Genomic DNA, 24216 nt, shown 5'->3' with positions numbered 1-24216 from the left:
TCCGCGCGGATTTCCGCCTGGAGAAAGAGCAACACCTTTCTTCAGGCGGAAATTTCTAAGCGGATTTTCTAAGCGGATTTTCCACTTCACAAATTCCGAAGTGTGAATTTGTGAACGGAAAATCATTCACCACACTATACATTTTAGAAAGCGGAATTTCCGCCTGCAATTTCAAAGCAAAATTGCAGGCAGAAATTCCGTAGTCTGAACCTAGCCTTAGAGGTCTATTCACACGGCTGAATTTCCACTTGTGGAATTCCGCTTGCAAAATTCTACCTCAAATTAAAGCCCATAGACTTCTATGGGATTCCGCACTCCCATTCATACTTCTGAATTTCCGCTTGTGGCAATTCAGAAGTGTCAATGGGGGTGCGGAATCCTATAGAAGTCTATGGGCTCTAATTTGAGGCGGAATTCCGCTAGCAGAAATTCTGAAGTGTGAATGGAAGTGCGGAATCCCATAGAAGTCTATGGGCTTTAAATTGAGGCAGAGTTCCACTAGCAGAAATTCTGCTGTGTGAATAGACCCTAAGGCTAGGTTCACACTGCGGAATCTCCAGGCAGAAAATTTCCACCTGAAGATTCCGAGAGCGGCCAGCACCCATTGAATCAGTCAGCGCTAGGACCGTGTGGACACTGCAGTCTCCAATAAACTGCAATGTGTTCCGCGAGTATTTCTGCCTGAAGAATGAGCAACACCATTCTTCAGACGGAAATTTTCAACTGCATTTTCCGTTCACAAATTCCGCTTCACAAATTCCGAAGTGGGAATTTGTGAACGGAAAACCATTCACTATACTATACATTTTAAAAAGCGGAAATTCGGTTGTGTGAACCTAGCCTAAGGGAATAAATAAGATTCCTGGTCTCCCCTCAGAAGGACAACTATGAATATGCTTCCATGGGCAGAGATTGCTAATAAGTATCACACTAGAAATTCATCCAAACTTTGCCCTTTCTCATTGTCTATGGAAACATGCTTCTTCCTTATTTCATGCCTCTGGATTTTCTGCAGCCAAATTCTGTTAGATAATCTACAAATATGGCAAAAAACAAAAAAAAAAAAAAAACAAGGACCCTTTATGAATGCAGACGACAATGTGGACAAGAAGCTTAGGTCTCCTCAGTTTTTGCCTGGAAACAAAGTCTGGCTTTTATCCAAACACATCTGCCTCAAGACCCCCACTTACACGTTTCCTCCTTTATTCCTGGCTTCTTGTTTGAAAAAACAAATCAATGCAATGTGTTACAAACTTTGCATTTCAGTATCTTTGCAGATATCGGATTCCTTCCATGTTCAAACATCTCATTTTTAACTTCTCTTTCAATAGTTCAGAAACCCTCCTGGTGAATTCATCTGGTCTTGATGCTGTATATGAGATATGAGGATATTCTGGACCTCAAGAAATCAAGAGGCAAGTTGTTTAATCTCAGAAAAATAAAAGTTATTTCCCAATGAAAAATCGGTGCCCTGCTCTAATCTGTGACTTTCCCCAACAGTTGGATCTCAATGACTGGTTTTGACCCAGCTTGACCTGCCTCAACCAATGCACTGACTGACTAGATCTTCTCGCTGGGTACTGTGGCTCGGTATTCTGACCTGATCTTTATGCTGTGCCTAGACATCAGCCATTGATAAACCAGACTACATAGTGGGTAGTGACCTGTGTTCCTTGTCCTAGTAACAGAGAAGAACACATATTTTCTTAGTCCCTTCTCCTTAGTTTTGGTCAAGTGCATGAGCAGCCCAGTGGGTAAACTTCACCTGTTGACTTTGTTACATATAATGCTCTTTATATCTGTGCATACAGCTTTTCTGCCTTGGTGAATGACTCATGTAGCTTAATGTGTACTTTCTTAATTTTGTGTAAAAAAAATGTTGGACTATTACTAGTTCAGGCACCTATTCCTCATAAGCTTTTGTGAGCAGGGCCCTCCCTCCTAATGTCTGAATTTTCTATACGTTTCTTAATTTTGATTGTACATCATGTAACCAGACTGGTAGGAGCTTAAAGTTCAGGGATCCTGCTATATGGAGAGATAGCAACAGGAGTACACTCACTATTCCAAGAGTACCCTTATTCTTAGAGGTAGCTTGAGCTCACAGAGGAAGCGAGATTAGCAAGACCACCCTGCCATGACACTATTCTACACTTTCCCAGAGAGACTACTACCTTGGACTACTTCACCTATCCTGCTCCTGGACTCCCCACACAGACAACCTCTTTCTAGAGAAAGCTGCCCCTAGTTAAACCAGTCTAAATTAGTTTCCTATCTTTGGGAAGGGAGAGGCTGGGCTAGTGTAGACTCCTCCCACAACTAGAATGTTCCTGATGTAGTGCTATAAGCAAATGCACATGAATTTGCTCCCTCTCAGGCATTATCACGGTGCAAAACAGTACACAACAGCACCATCAGACACAAACAAGCACCATCAGACACAAACAATAGTGCAACATCATAAACACTTATGCGCTCCGGCCGCACACGCTGGCTGTGAGCGCATGGTCCTGTTACCTGCTGCTGCCGGCGGGGCTGGGACTCGCATTGCAGGGCGTGCCCGCATTTGAGCCCCAGGCCGTCACTCACGTGGTGCTTCTCCTGCCCCAGCCTCTGCCACTCTGCTCCGGCACGCATGTCCCCGTCCCCTAGGGCACGTGCGGAACGGAGCTTTAAGATTTAAAGGGCCAGTGCGCTCATTAGTGTAATTCACCTGTGGCTCATTGATAAATTCCTCCACCCTCCTCAATTCCCTGCCGGATCTTTGTTGCCTTGTGCCTGAGAGAAAGCATTCCTGAGAGTTGCCTTACCGTGTATCTGGTCCTTTGCTCTGTGACTTGACCTTGCTCCTCTGCCGCCTGCCCACTGACCTCCTGCTTCGTCCTGACTACTCTACTTTGCCGCCTGCCTTGACCTTTTGCTATCCTGACTACGAGCTGCCTTTTCCCTCCTGTGTCTTGCATCTCCTCAGCCGCCTGTGTGGTCGAGCCATGCTAGGGGTAGCGACCTGGGTGCCGCCTGCCGCAGCAAGTCCATCCCTCTTTGCGGAGGCACCTAAGACTCTGCACCCTGGTACGGTCCGAGTCATCTGCCACACAGGTCCAGCGGATCCACAGGTTTCAGAGTTCCTGTCTCTCTGAAACATGAGTGTTACAATTTATCAGCAATAAACAAAAAACGTCTGACAACCAATACTCATATGTATCCCACAGGGACACACAGTAGGGCACTGCACATATGGCCTCGTGGAATTCAGTCTCACTATTTAGTGACACCTGAATATCATTCAATGTGTTTTCCTCACATAATTGCATGCCCAGCTACCAATTCATTGAAGATATTAGTTAAGACTCCCAATTCCTTAGGGGCATTATGTTAAGCAGCCACTTGATGAGTGTAATTATGCTAGTGCCAACGGTCTGTTTAATCAATTGAAAAACCACTTGTGCTGAATATATTTAGTATATTTAAGTTATTAAATTTAATTATTGTTCCAAAAAGAATACATTTATGTTATTAGAGGGCTTTGTGTACGTGCCACGCTGTAAGTTTTTATTAAATTTCAAATCTCTTTCTGACAAGACTAATCCCTATTGTATGCCATGCATAGCCATGGATTATTATGTCTTCAATAAAGTAAAGGACAATCCACATCTCATAGAATGCATTCGGTGCCAAAATATGCAGCTAGAAAACTGATTTATGTTTATGAAATTCTGTTAAATGCAGTGGAAATATTCACTGTAATCCTGGAATAAGGGTGCATTCTATGGGCATATCAAATCAATGGTGAAGTGTGTTGTCTAGTCAGACCAAAAGGATCCAGGCATAGGCTCAAGTAATACAAGCCAACACCAGTAAGTGATAAGATGTTTTTGGTGAAGAACAAAAAGCTTCCCTAGAAATTTGCAAAGAATAGGTCTAGGTGATGTTGTCCTGTACACGGTTATGACACCCCATAGTCCAGGCACCCCCCAGTGCATACAGCAGATGTTGGTGAATCTTAATAGTGTCACCATGCCCATGCTGGTTGATGACACCATTGCTAGTTGTAGCCTTGCATCGGACTTGTCAGTGAGTATTGCGGTGACCAGAAACATTGCACTGCAGTGTCTGTAGGTGAGCATGAGATGCATCCAAATGTGTTCTTTTTTTGTTCTATGTCAGCTACAGTCCACTTTCTAAACTGCTGACAATGTTAGATAGCTGTAAGGGCAAGAAGATACATAGTACCCTTCCATATATATAATTTGATATGTATGTCTGCACTTCCATAATGTAGAAAAATGCTTTTATTCTCCTGTACCAAGAGACATATCTAAGTCCCTAAAGTGCTGCAGGATGGAACCCCTCTTCGCTCCCCCTCCCATTTCTGTCCTTGCTTGATTGACAGTCAGATGAAAGACAAGCCCTGTTTCCAAATATCGCACCTGCACACATTTTGTATGCACAAAAAACTTGGCACTGTAAACTGAGCCCTGACTGTCAATCAGGCCGGGACAGGGCTGGGACAGGGAGAAAGGAGATATTCCAGTCCTTAGCACCGGGGCTTAGGAATGCCTCTTCGACACTTGGCATAGAAGGAAAAAATATTTTTTTTCTTTGTTATGGAATCACAGACAGATATATGAAAGGTACTATGGGGGAGATTTGTCAAAACCTGTCCAGAGGAAAGGTTGCTGAGTTGCCCATAGCAACCAATCATATTGTGTTTTTTTCATTTTTGAAAAGGCCTCTGAAAAAAGAAAGAAGTGATCTGATTGGTTGCTATGGGCAACTCAGCAACTTTTCCTCTAGACAGGTTTTGATAAATCTCCCCCTATGTATTTCCTTGCTATTTAACAATGTCAGCAGTTTGCAACAGGTGGTGCATCTGACAGCTTCCGTTTAATAAGTGCAGTGGGACCGGCAGTGAAATTGGGCCAAGATCTGGGCCTAGTCAGGAACTGATGAGAATGCCAGTGGGCTGTCAAATAGGATCAGGGGATTGAGTAGAGTCTGACTACTGAGTGGGACAGTGAGAGTCAAAGGGGTACTCCGCCCCTAGACATCTTATCCCCTATCCAAATGATAGGGGATAAGATGTCTCATTGTTGGGGTCCTGCCGCTGGGGACCCCCCGCAATCTCCCTTCTGCACCTGGCGTTCGTTTAGAGCGTCGGATACAGCGCCGGAGGCTCATGACGTCATGGCCACACACCCTCAATGCTTGTCTATGGGAGGGGGCGTGACGTCCCCTTCCATAGACTTGCATTGAGGGGGCGTGGCCATGACATCATGAGTGGGGCGTTACCATCATGAGCCTCCTCCCCGCATCCCCAGTCATCCGGTGCCGCAGCCGAGATCGCAGGGGTCCCCAGCAGCGGGACCCCCGCGATCAGACATCTCATCCCCTATTCTTTAAGATGTCCTTTAAGGTAGCCATACACCCTCAATAGTTGTGGGTCAAACATTTTGCCCACAGCTCTATCTTCCAATCACCCCATACACTTTAACACTTGGTTCCGCTAAGCTGTCATGTATTCAGAATGGGAAGAGTTTTAGTAAGCTTTTGATCAATAAATCAAAGATACTCAATCATAATCAGAGTCTATGGACATGTACTGTGTTAAAAAGACTGCTCTCTGCATAACTTATCGGCTTGCTAACTACAATCAGTCAATCACACAACAGGACTGGTCAAGGTAATTCTGAAAACTGTGACTTTGCATCGTGGACACCCTGAAGGTACCAAGGCCTCATATGCAAGTACAACCCTGTGCAGTACTTTAATTGGAAATCCTATAGTAAGGAGTCATGTTGTTTAACCCTCAGCTCTCATTTATGGGAGCAGTCATACATAAACAAAATCAGCTGTTGACTGACGTGTAACCATATGTTTCATTAGCAGCACATGCAACACCTGGGTAAGGTAAATATAGCATTCTAGATGGAAAAAGTTATGTCCAGCACTGCATTAAAACTTGACTTTTATTCTGATTCATGTTTTTACATCCAAGATGCAAAAGATAATGGAGGGGTTTACACCAACATGTTTCGGGCATTGACCTAAACTTCCAACTACACACATCTGACACATACATAAATGGTGCTATTAGAAATGTATGGTGCTATTGCCTGAAGTGTCCCTAGGCACCTAAAGATTACTATAAGCCTGACTGTTTATGCTGTGTAAGTGTTCCAGGATCCTAGTTTTGAATCTTCTAGGGGTATGACCAACATATTCAAGATTACATGTCTTTGGGAGCAACTTAAAGGGGTACTACCATGCTGACAACTTATCCCCTATCTAAAGGATAGGGTATAAGTTGCCTGATCGCGCGGGGTCCCGCCGCTGGGATCCGCCCCCTCAATGCAAGTCTATGGCAGGGGAGAGACAGCTGTCTCGCCCCTGCCATAGACTTACATTGAGGGGGCGGAGCGGGACGTCACACGGGGGCGGAGCGAGATGTCACACGGGGGGGAGCTGTGACGTCACGATCACCGGCCCCGTCATCAGACCCGGAGCGGATGTTCACTCCGGGGCCTGATGAGAGCCGGGTGCTGCGTGCAAGATCGTAGGGGTCCCCAGCGGCGGGACCCCGTGCGATCAGGCAACTTATCCCCTATCCTTTAGATAGGGAATAAGTTGTCAGCACGGTAGTACCCCTTTAACTTATAGGCCTTAAAGAGACCACAAGTATCTGCATCCATTATATTGTTTGTCACTTTGCCGACTTAGTGTAGGAGAAACCTCCAAAATCTGTAACCATTTAGCTTGTGTACCACATAAAATAACTATGTAAACACTAAGACCCTGATCAAACTACAGAGATTTAATGTCATTGTGCGGCGCTGTTCACATGTGGGAAGCTCTGTTAAAGGGGTACTCCGGTGGAAAACATTTTTTTTTTTTTTTAAATCAACTGGTGCCTGAAAGTTAAACAGATTTGTAAATTACTTCTATTAAAAAATCTTTACCCATCCAGGACTTTTTAGCAGCTGGATGCAACAGAGAAAATTATTTTCTTTTTTAATTTATTTTTTGTGTTGTCCACAGTGCTCTCTGCTGACACCTGATGCCCGAATCAGGAACTGTCCAGGGCAGGAGCAAATCCCCATAGCAAACCTCTTTTGCTCTTGACAGTCCCTGTCACAGGCATCAGGTGTCAGCAGAGAGCACTGTGGACAAGACAAAAAAAGAAATTAAAAAAAGAATTTACAAATCTGTTTAACTTTCTGGCACAATTGATTAAAAATTTTTTTTCCCACTGGAGTACCCCTTTAAAGGGGTACTCCGCCCCTGGCATCTTATCCCCTATCCAACGGATAGGGGATAAGATGTTAGATCGCCGCGGTCCCCCTGCTGGAGACCCCGGGGATCGCCGCTGCGGCACCCCGCCATCATTACTGCACAGAGCGAGTTCGCTCTGTGCGTAATGACGGGCGATACAGGGGCCGGAGTAGCGTGACGTCATGGCTCCGCCCCTTATGACATCACGGCCCGTCCCCTTAATGCAAGTCTATGGCAGGGGGCGTAAAGACCGCCACGCCCCCTCCCATAGACTTGTAGTGACGGGGCGGGCCGTGACGTCACGAGGGGCGGAGCCGTGACGTAACGATGCTCTGGCCCCTGTACTGTCCGTCATTACGTGCAGAGCAATCTCGCTCTGCGCAGTAATGATAGCGGGGTGCTGCAGCAGCGATCCCTGGCGTCCCCAGCAGCGGGACCCCGGCGATCTGACATCTTATCCCCTATCCTTTGGATAGGGGATAAGATGTCTAGGGGCGGAGTACCCCTTTAAGTGAACTTCTGGCATGGAAATGGATTCTACTGAAAGATTGAACATGTTCAATCTTGCAGTGATATCCAACAGTAGCTGGGCTCATGCCCACTCTCCCTGGTGTCTCCTGCTCCCACATCTGCTCCCCGCACTCCTTCTCCGCCAGCCAGACATTCATCGATACTGAGGCTTTTCTGGTGCTGCGGCTCCTTTCGCAAATAGGTGACAATTGTCATCTCTACAAATATTTGTACCATACACATAGGAAGTTCATGTTGCAGGCTTACATATCTGGTAATTATCGCTACTTTGAAAGGCTTTTCTACATATTTGCTACAGATGTTTCTGAAGTTGCATTATCATTTTAGCTATACCTATCAAACAACTACATTCCTGGAAGCTAAGATAGAACAGACACACATACAAAAGACTGTAAACTATTGCATTTGAGAAGGCCGGAAAAAAAAGTTTAGTGTGTGTATCTTATATGCTGGAGTTCAGTGGTGGCCATAGACAGTGCTTTATAGCTAATATCAAACAGCCCTCCTTTATGAAACCAAGTTTATAAATCCACAACAGAAAGGCTGGTTTGTGCCCTCTACACCTTTTCCACCATCCTTGGTCTAATTGGCATAATTTTAATGAAGTCAATGATGTGAAAAAGTCTGCAGGCATCCAGGGATGTTACATAATAGAGAAGAATTGTTTAATTTACCCATAGGAAAACCTGACCCACAAAAGTTATGTTGCTCCTTCATTCAATCAGAAGGAAAAAAGTTTTCCTTTTCCAAAATCCGTTTATATGGTTTAAAGGAGTAGTCCAGTGGTGACTCAGTGGTGAGCAACTTATCCCCTATCCTAAGGATAGGGGATAAGTTGCAGATCGCGGGGGGTCCGACCGCTGGGGCGACCTGCGATCTCCTGTACGGAGCCCCGACAGCCCGCGGGAAGGGGGCGTGTCGACCTCCGCACGAGGCGGCGGCCGACACGCCCCCTCAATACAACTCTATGGCAGAGCCGAAGCGCTGCCTTCGGCAATCTCCGGCTCTGCCATAGAGATGTATTGAGGGGGCGTGTCGGCCGCCGCTTCGTGCGGGGGTCGACACCCGCTATCTGGGCCGAGAGCCGGGGCCCCGTACAGAGAGATCGCAGGGGGCCCCAGCGGTCGGACCCCCCCGCGATCTCAAACTTATCCCCTATCCTTAGGATAGGGGATGCGTTTTTCACCACTGGACTACCCCTTTAACCGACTGGTAAAAACATTTGACTTGTTTGTAGGGAGTCCCAAACGTGGGTGTTTTTTGACAGGTACACTTTAAAGTGTCAGAGATTACATGTAAGGGCAATCCATGCAGACAAAGGCCAAATAGACTTCTGAAGAAATATCAGATGCAGGAATACAGTGTTCCGTTTGGAAAACAGGTCTACCATTACTGTACAGGCCAATGAAAGTCTGTTATAAAATCTATCCATGCATCCATGGAGAGTCAGTAGTAGCCACACTAAACCACATACCAGTGGGCTTTTGGTAAGAACTCTTTTTACGCACAAGTTGTGCTAGCTAGCTAGCTTGTCTTCAAGGACCAGAAATTATAAGAGAAAGATCCAATGTCTTGCATTCAACCAGATAACAAGCCAACTTGGCGGAATGACCCCAGGAGATAATTTGTATCCATTATGTCAGTAGATTTTTCTCCAGGGATATTACAGCTTTGGACAGAAACTGCTTGTAGCATGTAACTGAGACTGATAATAAAGTGAGGTACAATAGCCACATTAATAGGTTCAAAAGAACACAAGCAAGGTGTCCCTTTAAAAGGGTACTCTGGTAGAAAACTTTTTTTTTTTTTTTTAAATCAGCTGATGCCAGAAAGTTAAACAGATTTGTAAATTATTTGTAGAAAAAATATTTACCCAAAACCTCAAGGACAGTGTATGAAATTTCTTTGGGGATTAATGGAACAGACCGTGCTTCAATTGCTACATTGCTATTTCAGTGAGGCCTTCGCTCCAACAAAGTACCTTGTGATGTCACACGCTGAATCCACGAGGCTGAGGCGCTGCAGCGTGTCGGGGAACCGGCTTACAGACTTCTACCTGACCCGGCAGAAACGTGGACTGATCTCCATCAAATTACCGGTGAGCGCTTAACCTTTACATCAAGAGCGCTGTTTATCCCTGTGCATACAGACGGGCGGCTTACACAACAGGTCCGGTGCAATCCGGACCAGCTGCCATCACCACCGGCAACACTTATCTATAGTCAGCGCTTGCCAGCGCAGACAACTATCAGCGCACAAAGCCCCTAGACTGCCATTCATTTTTCCTATACTCTGCTGAGAATACTAATATCATCTGTCCAGAGGATACCGCAACTCTGCCACATCTCCCCTATTAGAGGATAATACTGCAACACTGTTCAATATTTATTACCATTCATTTTCATTGAAAGACATTTCAGCAACATTGTTATATGTTAACTGTTATTTCTTAACATCCTTACAGCAGTGGCGTCGCTAGGGGGGGGGGGGGGGGCAGAGGGGGCCATGGCCCCCCCTAGATCAGGCTGTGCCCCCCCTTGGGCCCCCCCAATTTAAAATAAATAGGGATGTCCCGATACATTGATGGCTCCGCCCCCAGCACAGGAGAGGACGGGCTGAGAGCTGACAGGTCACACAGCAGAGCGGCCCTTCATGTGAGGTGAGTGATGTCCCGTGTCCTCCCTCTCTCTCCCCTGATCAGCAGTATAACCCGGGGCTGGGTCATGTGTATGATAGCAGTCCAGAGGGGTCACTTTCCCTCCTCCAGTGTCCACAGGTCACCAACAGGCCACATTATCACAACAATTTTTAGGAAAAATCGCGGTAAAACAGCGCGATTTTTGCCGCGATTTTTCCATAAATTGTTCTGGTAGTGTGTTGGTGACCTGTGGACACTGGAGGAGGGAAAGTGACCCCTCTGGAAGGACAATATGTGAACACATTAACCCCTCACTAACCCCTCAAGGATACATTCACATGTACAGGATCTGCTGCATATTTTTGCTGCATATTTTGTGCAGCTGATTTTGCAACCCATTAGCTTCAATAGGTAGCAAAATCAGCTGCAGAAAATATGCAGCAGATCCTGTACGTGTGAACGTACCCTAAGGACTCATTCAGGGGTGGATCCCCAGCATATTTTACGTTGCAGATCCCCCGACAATGGACCCTACAGTGCTGCCTCTATCTGTGCCTGATTATAACGGCAATCCTCCGCTACGAGCAGACACGCTTTGATGTGTATACTCGCGTACATCATGGCCGCTCCTGCTCTCTGAACTAGGCTGAGAGCAGCCATGATGTGTGTGAGTATACACATGAAAGCGTGTCTGCTCGTAGTGGCGGATTGCTGTTTTGAGCAGGCACAGATGGAGGCAGCACTGTCGAGGGATCCGCATATGCTGAGGATCCGTCCGTGTAAATGAGCCCTAAGGACGCAAGGCGTATGTGTACGCACAGTGCCTGCTCCCACTGTGTTGTATAAATCATTAGCTAGAACCCTCAGCTAATGCCTGACATCACCAATCAGGCTGATGTCTGACATTAACCCTTTAGATGCCGCTATCAAAGTTGATGGTAGTGTCCAAAAGTTTTGACGCCTTAAGGACCGAGCGTTTTTCCGTTTTTGCACTTTTGTTTTTTCCTCCTCACCTTTTAAAAATCATAACCCTTTCAAATTTGCACCTAAAAATCCATATGATGGCTTATTTTTTGCGCCACCAATTCTACTTTATAATGACATCAGTCATTTACCCAAAAATCTATGGCAAAAATGGAAAAAAATCATTGTGTGTATATATATACGTGTGTATGTATGTATGTATGTATATATATATATATATATATATATATATATGCACGCACACACGTTTTAAAATTGCCCCCCCACTTTTGTCACTGGCCCCCCATGTGCCCCCCCTAAATATGAATGCTGGAGACGCCACTGCCTTACAGTGAACTATTCATCGTCAGTCACATTTATATGATATATATTTATTCACTAAGTGAACGCACAAAAAAACCTGTTAGTGGCATCAGTAATTGTTTTAATTAATTCTTAGTATATTGTTAGATCCCCCCCATAGTGCCCTGGGATCTGTTGTTTATTACTACTATTTTATTATTGTGATATTTTAATAAATACAACTGTTAATTGAAGCACGGTCTGTTTCATTAATCCCCAAAGAAATTTTATACACTGTCCTTGAAGTTTTGGGTAAATATTTTTCTACAAAAAACTTTTCTTCTGCACGTAGGGTATAGGTGCTCACCCAAGTTAACCTCGGACTAGTGTATTAATTGTGAGCTGCACTTATCCCCTTTTTTTCTTTAAGATTTGTAAATTGCTTCTATTAAAAAGTCATAATCCTTCCAGTACTTATTAGCGGCTGTATACAACAGAGGAAATTCTTTTCTTTTTGGATTTCTTTTCTGTCACAACCACAGTGCTCTCTGCTGACACCTCTGTCCATTTTAGGAACTGTCCAGAGCAGCATATTTTGCATTTTGCATTCACTTCCAGGCAGTGGAAGAGAGAGAGGTGGATTGTGGTAAATATTTTTTTTTCTGTTAATTTTTGCAATCCCCATGTATGGCCTCCATGTTGGAAAAGGCAGTCCAGTGTGCATCTTGCACAATGTATGCAATCCTTGAACAGCAGTTTGAGGGTGCATATTGTTGTGTCAGATGTGTGCAAGTTGTTCATTTGGAGGCCCAGATCCTGGCTCTAGAGGAGCAACTAGCAAAACTGAGATGCATTGACAACCTGGAGAGGAGTTTCTAGCTCACTGAACAAGTACTCTCTGGAATAGAGATGGGGGAGGATAGTGGGACGGAGGTGCAGGACAGTCTGGCAGTTAGCTGGGTTACAATTAGAAAACGGGGTAGAGGGAAAAGTGTCAGGGAGGCTAGTCCTGATCTGGCACACCCCAACAAGTTGGCCCGATTGGCAGATGAGGGGATGCCATTTCAGCGCTAGCGGTACTGCAGCAGTACTCTGCCTCTGACCACCGGGGGGGGGAGGTCTGCTCCAGTAAGGTACTGGTAGTGTGGTAGTGGGGGACTCAATTATTAGGGGGACAGACAGGGCAATCTGTCACAATGCCAAACAGTGTGTTGTCTTCCTGGCGCTCGAGTTCGGCACATCACGGATTGGGTTCACAAGTTGCTGGGTGGGGCTGGAGAGGACCCAGCAGTCATGGTACATATTGGCATCAATGACAAAGTAAGAGGTAGGTGGAGTGTCCTTAAAAATGATTTCAGGGACTTAGGCTGCAAGCTTAAGTCAAGGACCTCCTAGGTAGTATTTTCTGAAATATTACCAGTACCACGAGCCGCACCAGAGAGGCAGCGGGAGATTAGGCAGGTAAACAAGTGGCTCAGAAGCTGGTGTAGGAAGGAGGGGTTTGGGTTCATGGAGAACTGGGCCGACTTTGCTGTCGGATACTGGCTCTACCGTAGGGATGGGCTGCACCTCAATGGGGACGGTGCAGCTGTGCTTGGGGAGAAGATGGCTATAAGGGTGGAGGAGTGTTTAAACTAGGGACTGGGGGGAGGGAACCTACAACATAGAGTGGGAAGATAGTGTAGATAGAGGGGGGGACTTAATAATGTACCTGAGGGTGGAGCGGAGGGAGGGGTTAGAATAGTTAATAGGGATAGGCATCATAGGAAAAGAAAACATACACCATTGAATTGCATGTTGACTAATGCCAGAAGTCTGTCCAATAAAACTGACGAACTAGAGTTGAAAATTTCTGAGGAGGATTATGACATAGTGGGTATAACAGAGACTTGGTTGTACGATAGCTGTGACTGGGTGGTCAACATACAAGGTTATAGTCTATTCAGGAAGGATCGGACAAAACAGAAAGGGGGAGGAGTTTGTCTTTATGTAAAGTCCAGTCTGAAGGCCGCTCTGCAGGAGGATATTTGGGAGGAAAACGATAATATGGAGTCACTATGGGTAGAAATATATGGAGATAAAAATAATAAAATTCTGATAGGGGTTTGCTATAAGCCACCAAACATAATGGAAGAGCCAGAAGATAAATTACTGAGGCAAATAAACAAGGCAGCAAATCAAAATGACATGATAATAATGGGGGACTTTAACTATCCTGATGTAAATTGGGAGACTGAGTCCTGTGAATCTCACAAAGGAAACAGGTTTCTGACTATAGCTAAAGACAATTATCTGTCCCAAATGGTGCAGAGCCCGGCCAGAGGGGGTGCCGTACTAGACTTAATATTAACCAACAGACCTGACAGAGTAATTAATGTGCAGGTAGGAGGACACCTAGGAAATAGTGATCATAATATGATACATTATAAATTGTTCTTCAAGAAGGGAATCTCTCGAAGGGCCACAAAAACAATGAACTTTATCAAGGCAAAGTTCAATCAACTCAGAGAAACCCTTAGCAATATAAATTGGGATAATGTCCTCAAAAACAAGAATACTGACACTAAATGGGAGACTTTAAAAAATATGTTAAATTCTCACTGTGAGATGTATATACCTTATGGGAATAAAAGGGTCAGAAATAAAAGAAAACCAATATCAATGAATAAAAATGTTATGGGGGCAATAAATGACAAAAATAAAGCATTTAAACTACTAAAACAGCACAACAGTCAAGAAGCATTAAAAGGCTATAGAGAAAAATGTAAAATATGTAAAAAAAAAAACAGATAAAAGCCTCAAAAATAGAGACAGAGAGACTCAATGCCAAAGAGAGTAAAACTAACCACATAATGTTCTTTAACTGTATAAATAGCAAAAAAGGTCAAAAATGAAAGTGTGGGCCCTTTAAAAAATGATGAGGAAGAAATTATAAACGGGGATCAGGAAAAAGAAAATATATTAAACAAATTCTTCTCCACTGTATTCACTGAGGAAAATGAAATGCCAGGTGAAATACAGCCGTTGGCTGTCCGGATATGCTGGGAGTTGTAGTTTTGCAACATCTGGAGGTCCGCAGGTTGGAGACCACTGGTCTAAAGGAAAGAAGGTTTCTACACCAGCACAGATGGGGGTTCTTTACTGTAAGAGCAGTGAGACTATGGAATTATCTGCCAAAGGAGGTGGTCATGGTGAACTCTGTAAAAGAGTTCAAAAAGGGGTCTGGATGCATTTTTGGAGAATAATAACATTGCTGGTTATGTATCCTAGATTTATAGGGACAGAACGTTGATCGAGGGATTTATTCTGATGCCATATTTGGAGTCGGGAAGGAATTTTTACCTCTAGTATGAGGGTTTTTTGCCTTCCTTTGGGTCAACTCAACTCAATAGGGACTTATTAGGGGTATAGATTGAACTTGATGGACTGGTGTTTTTTCAACCTTGTGAACTATGTTACTATGTATATATTTGCTATGGGGATTTTCTCCTGAACAGAGGTGTCAGAAGAGAGCACTGTGGTTGTGACAGAAAACAAATCCAAAAAGAAAAGAATTTCCTCTGTAGTATACAGCTGTTTAACTTTCTGGCATCAGTTGAATTAAGAAAAAAATAGTTTTCACTGGAGTACCCCTTTAACGTTTTTGTCTGCGAGACAAAAATTTACTTAGATGTTAGATTGCAAGTAAAATTCACAAGAATTCACAAGACAAGGTCTTCCCTTAAGTCCCTTAAGAGATGGAACATCCAAACACCTACAGAAAAAAAGAGTCCATAGACAGCACACACAGACAAAAATTGCTTATTGGCAGGACCTGTTGACTCCTGATGACTCCGATAGGCTAGGAGTCATCACAGGTCCTAGAAGATCCAAAGTAAGTGTGTGTACAGTCTATGGGCTATGTGCATCTCAGAGAGTTTTAGGGCTGTACTCTAACTAATGTATTTTGCCACCATTTTACCGTGATCTTGCAAAATTGCAGCAAAATGCAGTATTGTGAGTATTGATATAAAACTGTTCAGGGAGCCCCATTTTGGATGGAGGCCCTGGGGAATTGCCCAGGTTGCTCCCCCCTAACGCCGGCCCTGATTACCTGTAAGCTCCATACAGGGATCTGGACTTTAATTCCTTCTGCTACCTGACCGATACTAAGACAGAATGCATGAAGAAAAATGATCTTCCTATCGTATAGTTAGCACACACTAGAAGCTACACCGGTGACGTCTAAAAGGATAGCAATGTCTGGTGGAAGCAGAGCAGTCTGAGAGATAGTATTGTCAGGGCACTTCAATAAATTAATTGGTTGAAAGACTTGTATAACTTAGTCATTGTAAGATAATTATAGAAACAGCAGCCCTGGGAATCCGTGTATCAGGGTCATAGCTACTGAAAATGGAACTATGTCTGCTCTTCATTCACTGGCACTGTTGGAAAGTGGACGGTGAATCACGTCCATTAATGATGTTTGAGGCAGCAGAAGATTATACGCATATAATGAAGTGTAACTCTTCTGTCTCCCTAATATTGAAAGGTCTTATAAAGGTAAATATAAAGATTGTTCATATTTCTAATAAATAGCACTGCTCTTACAATTCTTCTACTGCTATAAATATGTTTATAGTTCTACCGTCATCTGATGAAAGATTTCTACATTCAGTAATACATACCAGCTAACAAACTAAGGGACGATTTAGGGGATAAGATGTCTGATCTTGGGGGTCCATCCGCTGGGGCCCCCTGCGATCTCCCCTGCAGCCCCTAGTCATCTGCAGCACGGAGCCGAAGTTTGCTCCGTGCCTGATGACTCACCATACAGGGGCTGGCCCCCTCGTGACATCATGCCTCACCCCTTAAAGCAAGTCTATGGGAGGGGGCATGATGGTGGCCATGCCCCCTCCCTTAGACTTGCATTAAGGGGGCTGTTCTGTTGCGTCACGAACTGCCGGCCCCTGTATCGTGAGTCATCAGGCACCGAGCACACTTCGGCTCCGTGCTGCAGATGACTAGGGGCTGCAGGAGAGATCGCAGGGGTCCCCAGCAGTGAGACCCCCGCGATCAGACATCTTATCCCATATCCATGGATAAGATGTCTAGGGGTGGAGTACCACTTTAAGGGGTTTTATTAGATTTACAAGATAGAGCTGGATATATATATATATATATATATATATATATATATATATATATATTCTAGTGTAGACTGATGGAGCTACCCTGCACAATGGTAGAGCCCAGAGGAGGAAGGAGAGATCACTGCTTTTCCAATAGTTGCCTCAATTTATTTATTTCTTGAGTCTTTTTTGTAACTTTTACTAGGTATCTGCAAACCTGTGATCTGCCCAATGCCCTGTTGTCTATAAGAGGATTTTTTTCTGAATAATTGTAACATTTTGCAACCAGTGTTGTGTTGGCTACCCTTGTGTGTGGAATCTAAGGGATCCCTAATTTTTCTTTTAACCCTTGCATAAATGTTTGGACTTTCCTGCAAGTAATTCCCAGATTAGGGTCACTAGAAAATTCACTGCTTGGTTTCGCAGAAGCAACAGCGACAACCAAAATTGGACAGGGAGCTTGGAACAGGATCAGAACAATCAAAGGTGATGCATTGAACAAGACCAGAAAGACCAGCCCTTGAGCATGGAGTAAAATAAGAAAGACCAGGCGGTGACATAACCTGATACAAGCTAGGAGTACTTATCTTCGAAAGGAACCAAAAGATGAAGCCATGTGTACAGATACCAAGAACTTACCAGGAACTGGAACCAGAAGATCAGATATCGAGAACAAATCGGAAGCTAAAACCAGTAATACTGGGACCATGAACAGATCAGGAACTAAACTAGTAATACTGATACCATGAACAGACCAGGGGCTAGGACTAGTAACACACACACCAGAACAGATCGGGATCTGGATCAGTAACATGATACCCATTTGGCCAGAAGTTTGAAAGTGGTCACAGGTTTGGTCATCATACGAAAGAGCAAACAAAGATGAGTTCAACCTAATGTACCCAAATACATGCTGCCATAGTGTTCACAAAAATTACATGAACTACACACAAGAGAAAAGAAGACACTTTAAATGGTGTACACTTAATGGAATGAAAAATAGTACCAAAAAGGCTTTAGTATTTCCACAGATATCACATAAATATGTACACTAACACCACAACCAAAAGGGGATAGTTATGGACCCCTTCCAAGTGACACATCATATTTATCATAATAAAACATACATTAAGCAAATCAGAGTGGAATACTAGTACATGAAAAGGACCAGATGGAGGATTTCCAGATACTATACGTGCTGGATAAGTATTCACAGCATTATGCTGATGTTGTTGCCGACCAGTGTAACAGACATCACTCATCTGACGTCACTATAGGTGGCTGCTACTATCTAAAGATAGTATCTATCTACAGGGGCAGCTATCTACAGTTTGCACCTACTGCAGGGAAACTATGTGAAGGGTATACTAGCATTATTAGTGATCTCTCTCTCTCTCTTTCCACGAAAGGGCGATCCCTGACACTTCTCACACAGTATAAAGGTAATATATATGGTAATAATCCTCATTGTATACTGGTATTGTTTTGGTAATATTGGTCCCAGAAAACAGGATTTGGTCTGTAAAAGTATGATGGTAATATGCAGGGTGATAATATTCCTCCTTATATACTATTATTATTGGTAATATCGGTCTCAGTATACAGGATTTTGTCGGTAACAGTATTAAGGTGATATGTATGGTAATAATAATATTCCTCTTTGTATACTGGTATTTTTGGTAATTTTGATCTCCGTATACAGTATTTGGTCACTTACAGTATGATGGTATTATGTATGTGTGGTGGCCCAGTACAGGAATTGCACCCCTGTACCCTTGCTGTCCTGTCTGGTGGTCTCTATTGCAGTGTCCCCTGAGTCTCCCGTTAATCTGTGTATCATAAATGGTTTACAAGTACTTCATGTTCTGTATGAGAATGCCTTTATAATGTTACAGTGGTCCCTCAACATACGATGGTAATTAGTTCCAAACGACCCATCGTTTGTCGAATCCATCGTATGTTGAGGGATCCGTGCAATGTAAAGTATAGGAAGCTGTACTTGTCCTTGTCGCTCCGGACCAGGTCCTCACCGCTCCCGATGCTGTCCCAGGGGCTCCCGATGCTGTCCCGCTGCTCTGTGTCTTCTTCGCGATCCTCCGGCTTCCTCCGCATCTTCTGCAGGGTCCGGGCCTCGCTTTCTGGTGACGTTATTACGCTGCTGCGCCGGCACGGCGTGCGTAGTGACGTAATAACGACGCCGGAAAGCAAGGCCCGGACCCTGGAGAAGATGCGCAAGACAGCGGAGGATCGCGAAGTGGACCCGGAGCAGCGGGAATAGGTAAGCGAACCTGCCAGGGATGCTTAAACTGCTATCCGACAGCAGCTTAAGCATTTTGCGCTGTCGGATAGCAGTTAATGCGATGGCCCCGACATATAAAAGCATCGTATGTTGATGCTGACATCAACATGCGATGGCCTCTGAGAGGCCATTGTATGTCGATTTTATCATATGTCGGGGCCATCGTAGGTCGGGGGGTTACTGTATATACCTTTCAATGTTGTTACCAAGTCATGTAACCAGGGAAGGTGTCAGTGACTAGGTGACTTGTGAGGTGACCTATAGGACTCCCCAAAAGACCTCCTATATAAACCAAGGGAGGAGCTAGTTCAGTTAGTTGAGATGAGTCTGAAGAACAGAACAGTTAAGACCTGAGAGTGTCTGTCTGGTGTCCTGAAGAGACCCAAGGCCTAACCACGCAGCTACACTTTCACCAACCAAGTGCCCCACAGGTGAACGTCAAAACATGGTAAACTACTCAAGGGGTGAAGTCTATTCAGTCCTAGTCAAGTCTGTCTAAATTCAGCGTGGGTCTGCAAAATTCAGCCAAGTCTACTACAAGTCCCAGCGAGCTTGCAAGTCTCCTAAGTCACTTGTCATCTCCTTGGCCTAACTGAGCTGTACAGACTATTCCATCTTTCTGCCTCAGTAAAGCTGCCGTTGTTCCGCAACTTGACGTCTCAGTCATTATTTGCCCCGTGCCTAGCCCAGGATTCAGCGGCCATACCTCGGGTGTTGCAGAGGCTAACCACACCCTGGCATCATGAATACAAGGGGTTAATGCCATCTGCCCCTAGGGTAATAACATCTGCCCTCATCACACCCTCACCACATATGGTTATAATATTTCTTGCTTAAATTCTGGTGTTATTTGGTAGCTATGATTTATTGTGAGGTACAGATGTTTTTCCCCTTATTAACCCTATTATACACAACCATGATTGACATTGACTCATGACCAAAATGGACTGCTAAGTATAAAATGCCTGGGCCAATTTTTTATCCCAGTCCGGCCCAGCTCTGCAGTCATTGGATATCTGCATTGACTGCCTGGCAATGTAGGTGCCGAATGGCATGCGGCAGAAAGTAGGGGACATCAAAAGGAATGAACAGATGGGAGAACAGGGGGCATCAGTCAAATTAATATGGACCACCATCGATACAAGTAGGCACCAGTAAGTAAAACATAATGCATTTGAACAAATTTTTTTTGTCATGCTCATTGGCTAAACCCTTTAATAGGGCTGTCAGCAGTTTTGAGAGCTTAAAACTGCTGGAAGGTTTCTTTTAAGCATTTTCTATGTTGTTATTTGTTGTAAAAGGTCCTTGTTTTGTGTTTTAGTTACAGTACCTGTATTGGAGCAAATGAGAGCATATGAAATCTGTAATGACTATTCATTGTCATGAACATTTTTGGAAAAATAAAGTACAATGCCTTACAGCTGTGCTTTTCCCCCCCTACATTTTCCTTTCACTGCTCATCTGCTTATAATTGATTAAGTTTTTCCTTTATCTCATATTATTTTCTTCCTGGCTTTATTCCCAAGCACTTCTGACTGTGCCCCTTTGGTCTTGGCTTTAGTTATGTGGCATTTTCCTTTGGGATACTTCAGCTTCAAGTTTATGACAGTATTTTAGGTATACTCAATAATCCATCTAAACTCACAGCTGGAAGTCAATTGATAGTACCTTGTCAAGATCTGTACACCCTATAAATATTTATTAAGACTCCTAATGTGAATATAATGCCTGTAAATTAAACAAGATATTCAGCCAAAGTACACTCTTTGTCATTGAAATTGCAATATACAAGAAGTAAGGTTATGAAAATCGAGGAAGTAGCAGGTACGGCTAAGACCTGCAACTGATCAAATATTCAAGCACCTAGCTTCAATCTGGGGCAGGTGGGAGGGGTTTAAGGGGTATAAAATCCAGGTTAAAAAAAATAGCCACATGAAACCTGAGAATTTGGATCAAGTCAGTACAGTATGATTGTCTTATGCTTCCTGTTCATCAACATGCCAGTTATCTCCAGTTGTTGCAAACTGAAAGGGACATAATCCTTGGTTTATCGTTCTGGCAAATCTTTATTTACGGTGAAATGTCAGCACTGTTCAACTTTGCATGTCCTAGTGGTTGGGAGGCCAATGGTAAACTTGAATGACAGTGACCCCCTGCATTGACAGATTGTCAGATTAGAAGAATGGTGCATAGTGATCCATTGTGTACTGCAAGTGAAATTGAATGTTACCATCAAGCCTAGGGCATCGAACAGTGCCTATACAAACCATCACCAGATGCCCAGCTACAGGTATTCCATTGACCTCATGCCACTGCTTTCAAAGGCTATAATGCTGAAGATCAATATAACAATGGAAGCTTGAATGATGGTCTATCCTCTTCAGAGACAAGTCCCACTATTGATAGCTAGAAATTGGTCTCAAGACCACATGAACAACACCATGAAGAGACCTCCATGAAGGAACATCAGACCAGTCCTACTCCCAGGAGGATGATGATGATGGTGTGGGGTGTAATAATGCATGGTAGCCAGATCTCTCTAGTTTCCTGCATGGCCTAAATTTGCTACCATGGCTGGCTGCGTCTCTGGACTTGACTCGGAGCACAGACTTGTCTTTGAGCACATCAAGGACCTCATTGGTCAGCAATTGCAAAGATAGCTGCCAGCTGCACATCTTGATTTGCATGAAGTGCATTCAGCGTGGCAGAACATTCCTCAGACAACCATTCTTAACTTCACTTATAGCATGCCAAGGCTTGTAGGTGTGTGTATTTCTGTGCAGGGCGTTCATATTTGATACTGAATAAATCAAAGTGTTTTGAATATTTTCCATTTTTTATTATTTGATCAGTAACATGTCTTTTGATCCTGTTATTTCCATAAATTGACAACTTTTTCAGTTGCAGTCTCAATTTTGAGGTGCATATATATTTAAAAATTAGCATTTTTTAACATATATAGATGTTATGTGTAGTTGTTTTTACTTTTTGAATGGTCATCAGCAGCATGAGACTGGTGTCACCCATGGCAGCTTTTTTTTTTTTTTTTTTTTTAACAGTCAATGCATTTTTTGATGCAAAGCCAAAAGTGCATCAAACAGGAAAAAGGAGAAGCATACATCCTTTCTTTATTTTTTCCATTCCTTTTGAGTCCACTGCCTTTGGTTAAGAAACTGCAGTAGCAGTTTTCCAAAAACCCTCAGTGTGCGACACCAGCCCCAAAGTACTGTGCCTTCCCTTCAGTAGGAAATCTGCACCATTTTTGCACTGGGATCTGTAGCAGAAAATTCACAACAAACTGAATATTTTTATGCAAATTTGTTTAATTTACAGCATTCAAAATATGGGGCAGATGGTTTTCATCTGCCGACACATTATCGGGGAGATTTATCAAAACCTGTACAGAGGAAAAGTTGACCGGTTGCCCATAGCAACCAATCAGATCGCTTCTTTCATTTTCCACAGGCCTTTTTAAAAAGGCCTGTGGAAAATGAAAGAAGTGATCTGATTGGTTGCTATGGGCAACCGGTCAACTTTTCTCCTGCACAAGTTTTGATAAATCTCCCCCTATATGTTTCTACTTTTATTCCTGCAGCCAGGGCATAATGGATATAAAAAAAAAAAACACTGGAGTTCTCCCTTAAAGAGGTACTCTGCCCCTAGACATCTTACCCCTATCCAAAGGATAGGGGATAAGATGTCTGGTCGTGGGGGTCCCCCAGTCTGCGGAACCCCAGTCATCCAGAGCATGGAGCAAATTTCACTCCGTGCCGGATAACTGGCAATGCGGGTCCCGGAAGCTTGTGACGGCACATCATGAGCCTCCAGCACTGCACCCGATGCTTTAAACAAATGCCAGGTGCAGCTGGGAGATGGCGGGGGGCCCCATCAGCGGGACCCCCATGATCAGACATCTTATCCCCTATCCTTTGGATAGGGGATAAGATGTCTAGGGGCGGAGTACCCCTTTAACCTTTCCAGAAATGGCCTGCAGTGGATGGTGGTCATTGTATATTGGGACACCACTTTAGGTTTTGCAATGGAGCCTTGTTACACACATGCTCCCAATAAATATAGTGCAGATGATACTGTAGAAAAATCAGGCCTAATTTTACGACCTGAGATTATGAATATTTTCAATTTAATGTACAATGCTTTCTATAATATTGACTGAAATATCATTTGCACCAATATGACTATAAATATGACTATGACAAGTAAAACAGCGGCAGTTACAGACATCAAAGAAAAAACTCACCTTTTCTAGGCGACGTGAAGGATGACATATTATATATAATACATATGCTCCAAGAAAGGGGAAAACCATTACACAGTGTTGGAGCATATCCATTATTGAAAAGCCCATCATTGTTGAGTAATGGTAGGTTGTTCTCACAATCGGGAAAACATAAAGCAAGATATCTTGACAAGTTTATTTTCTGCCGCTTCTTATCTGAAAGAATGATTCATTTTTCACCTTTTAGATCTGTTCATAATAAATACCATCATTGGAAAAAACAAGCTATTTGTCATTATCATTACCGTGTACAGGACAATGATAGCATACCTCTCTGCTATATGATTCGTGTCTGAACTCATATGCCGGCGTTCAATATAACATTCAGATGGTTACATTAGTTCAGGTCTTGACTATTACATGACTAATAACCCAAAAGAGAAAGGAGATATTCACACAAATATATGTACAAAAAGTGTCAATCTTTATTGTTGCATAATGCAAAACACACAATAAAACTCAATTCGTTAAAAAGACAGGGAGGAATTCACAACAAAAGGGCGGCAGCCTGGGACTATTATACACAAAAATTTATATAAAGCCATGTATCAAAGGAATGGGGCTAGACCATTCTATAAATAAATAGCAGCAATATATGCAAAAAGTGCATGATAATTTATAACAGAAATAAATGATAAGGTGCTAGTGCAAGTCAAGTATATTGCTACAGGTTGAGCCACATTAGAGGTAGAATAGTGTTGTTACATGGATACCAACCACACAAAGTTCTGAAAATCAGGAAGTCCCAGGATGCTGCCACCCCAACACGTGTTTCAGTCTTAAGACCTTCGTCCGGGGGTGT

The 24216-nt window shown here is 43.6% G+C and overlaps 1 long non-coding RNA gene across 1 annotated transcript in view; it reads left to right on the top strand.

The window, feature by feature from the left end:
- Positions 1-9765: 9765 nt before the first annotated feature.
- LOC130290283 (uncharacterized) overlaps positions 9766-24216 on the top strand; it is a 35706-nt gene continuing 21255 nt past the window's right edge. The window contains exon 1 of the long non-coding RNA XR_008847555.1: positions 9766-9901. This is a non-coding gene — a long non-coding RNA (uncharacterized LOC130290283). The remainder of the gene's footprint in view (positions 9902-24216) is intronic.

Source organism: Hyla sarda, chromosome 1 (assembly GCF_029499605.1).
Source record: "Hyla sarda isolate aHylSar1 chromosome 1, aHylSar1.hap1, whole genome shotgun sequence".
NCBI lineage: Eukaryota > Metazoa > Chordata > Amphibia > Anura > Hylidae > Hyla > Hyla sarda.
The sequence above is the reverse complement of the archived record's forward strand: the minus strand, read 5'-3'. Positions and strand labels throughout refer to the sequence as shown.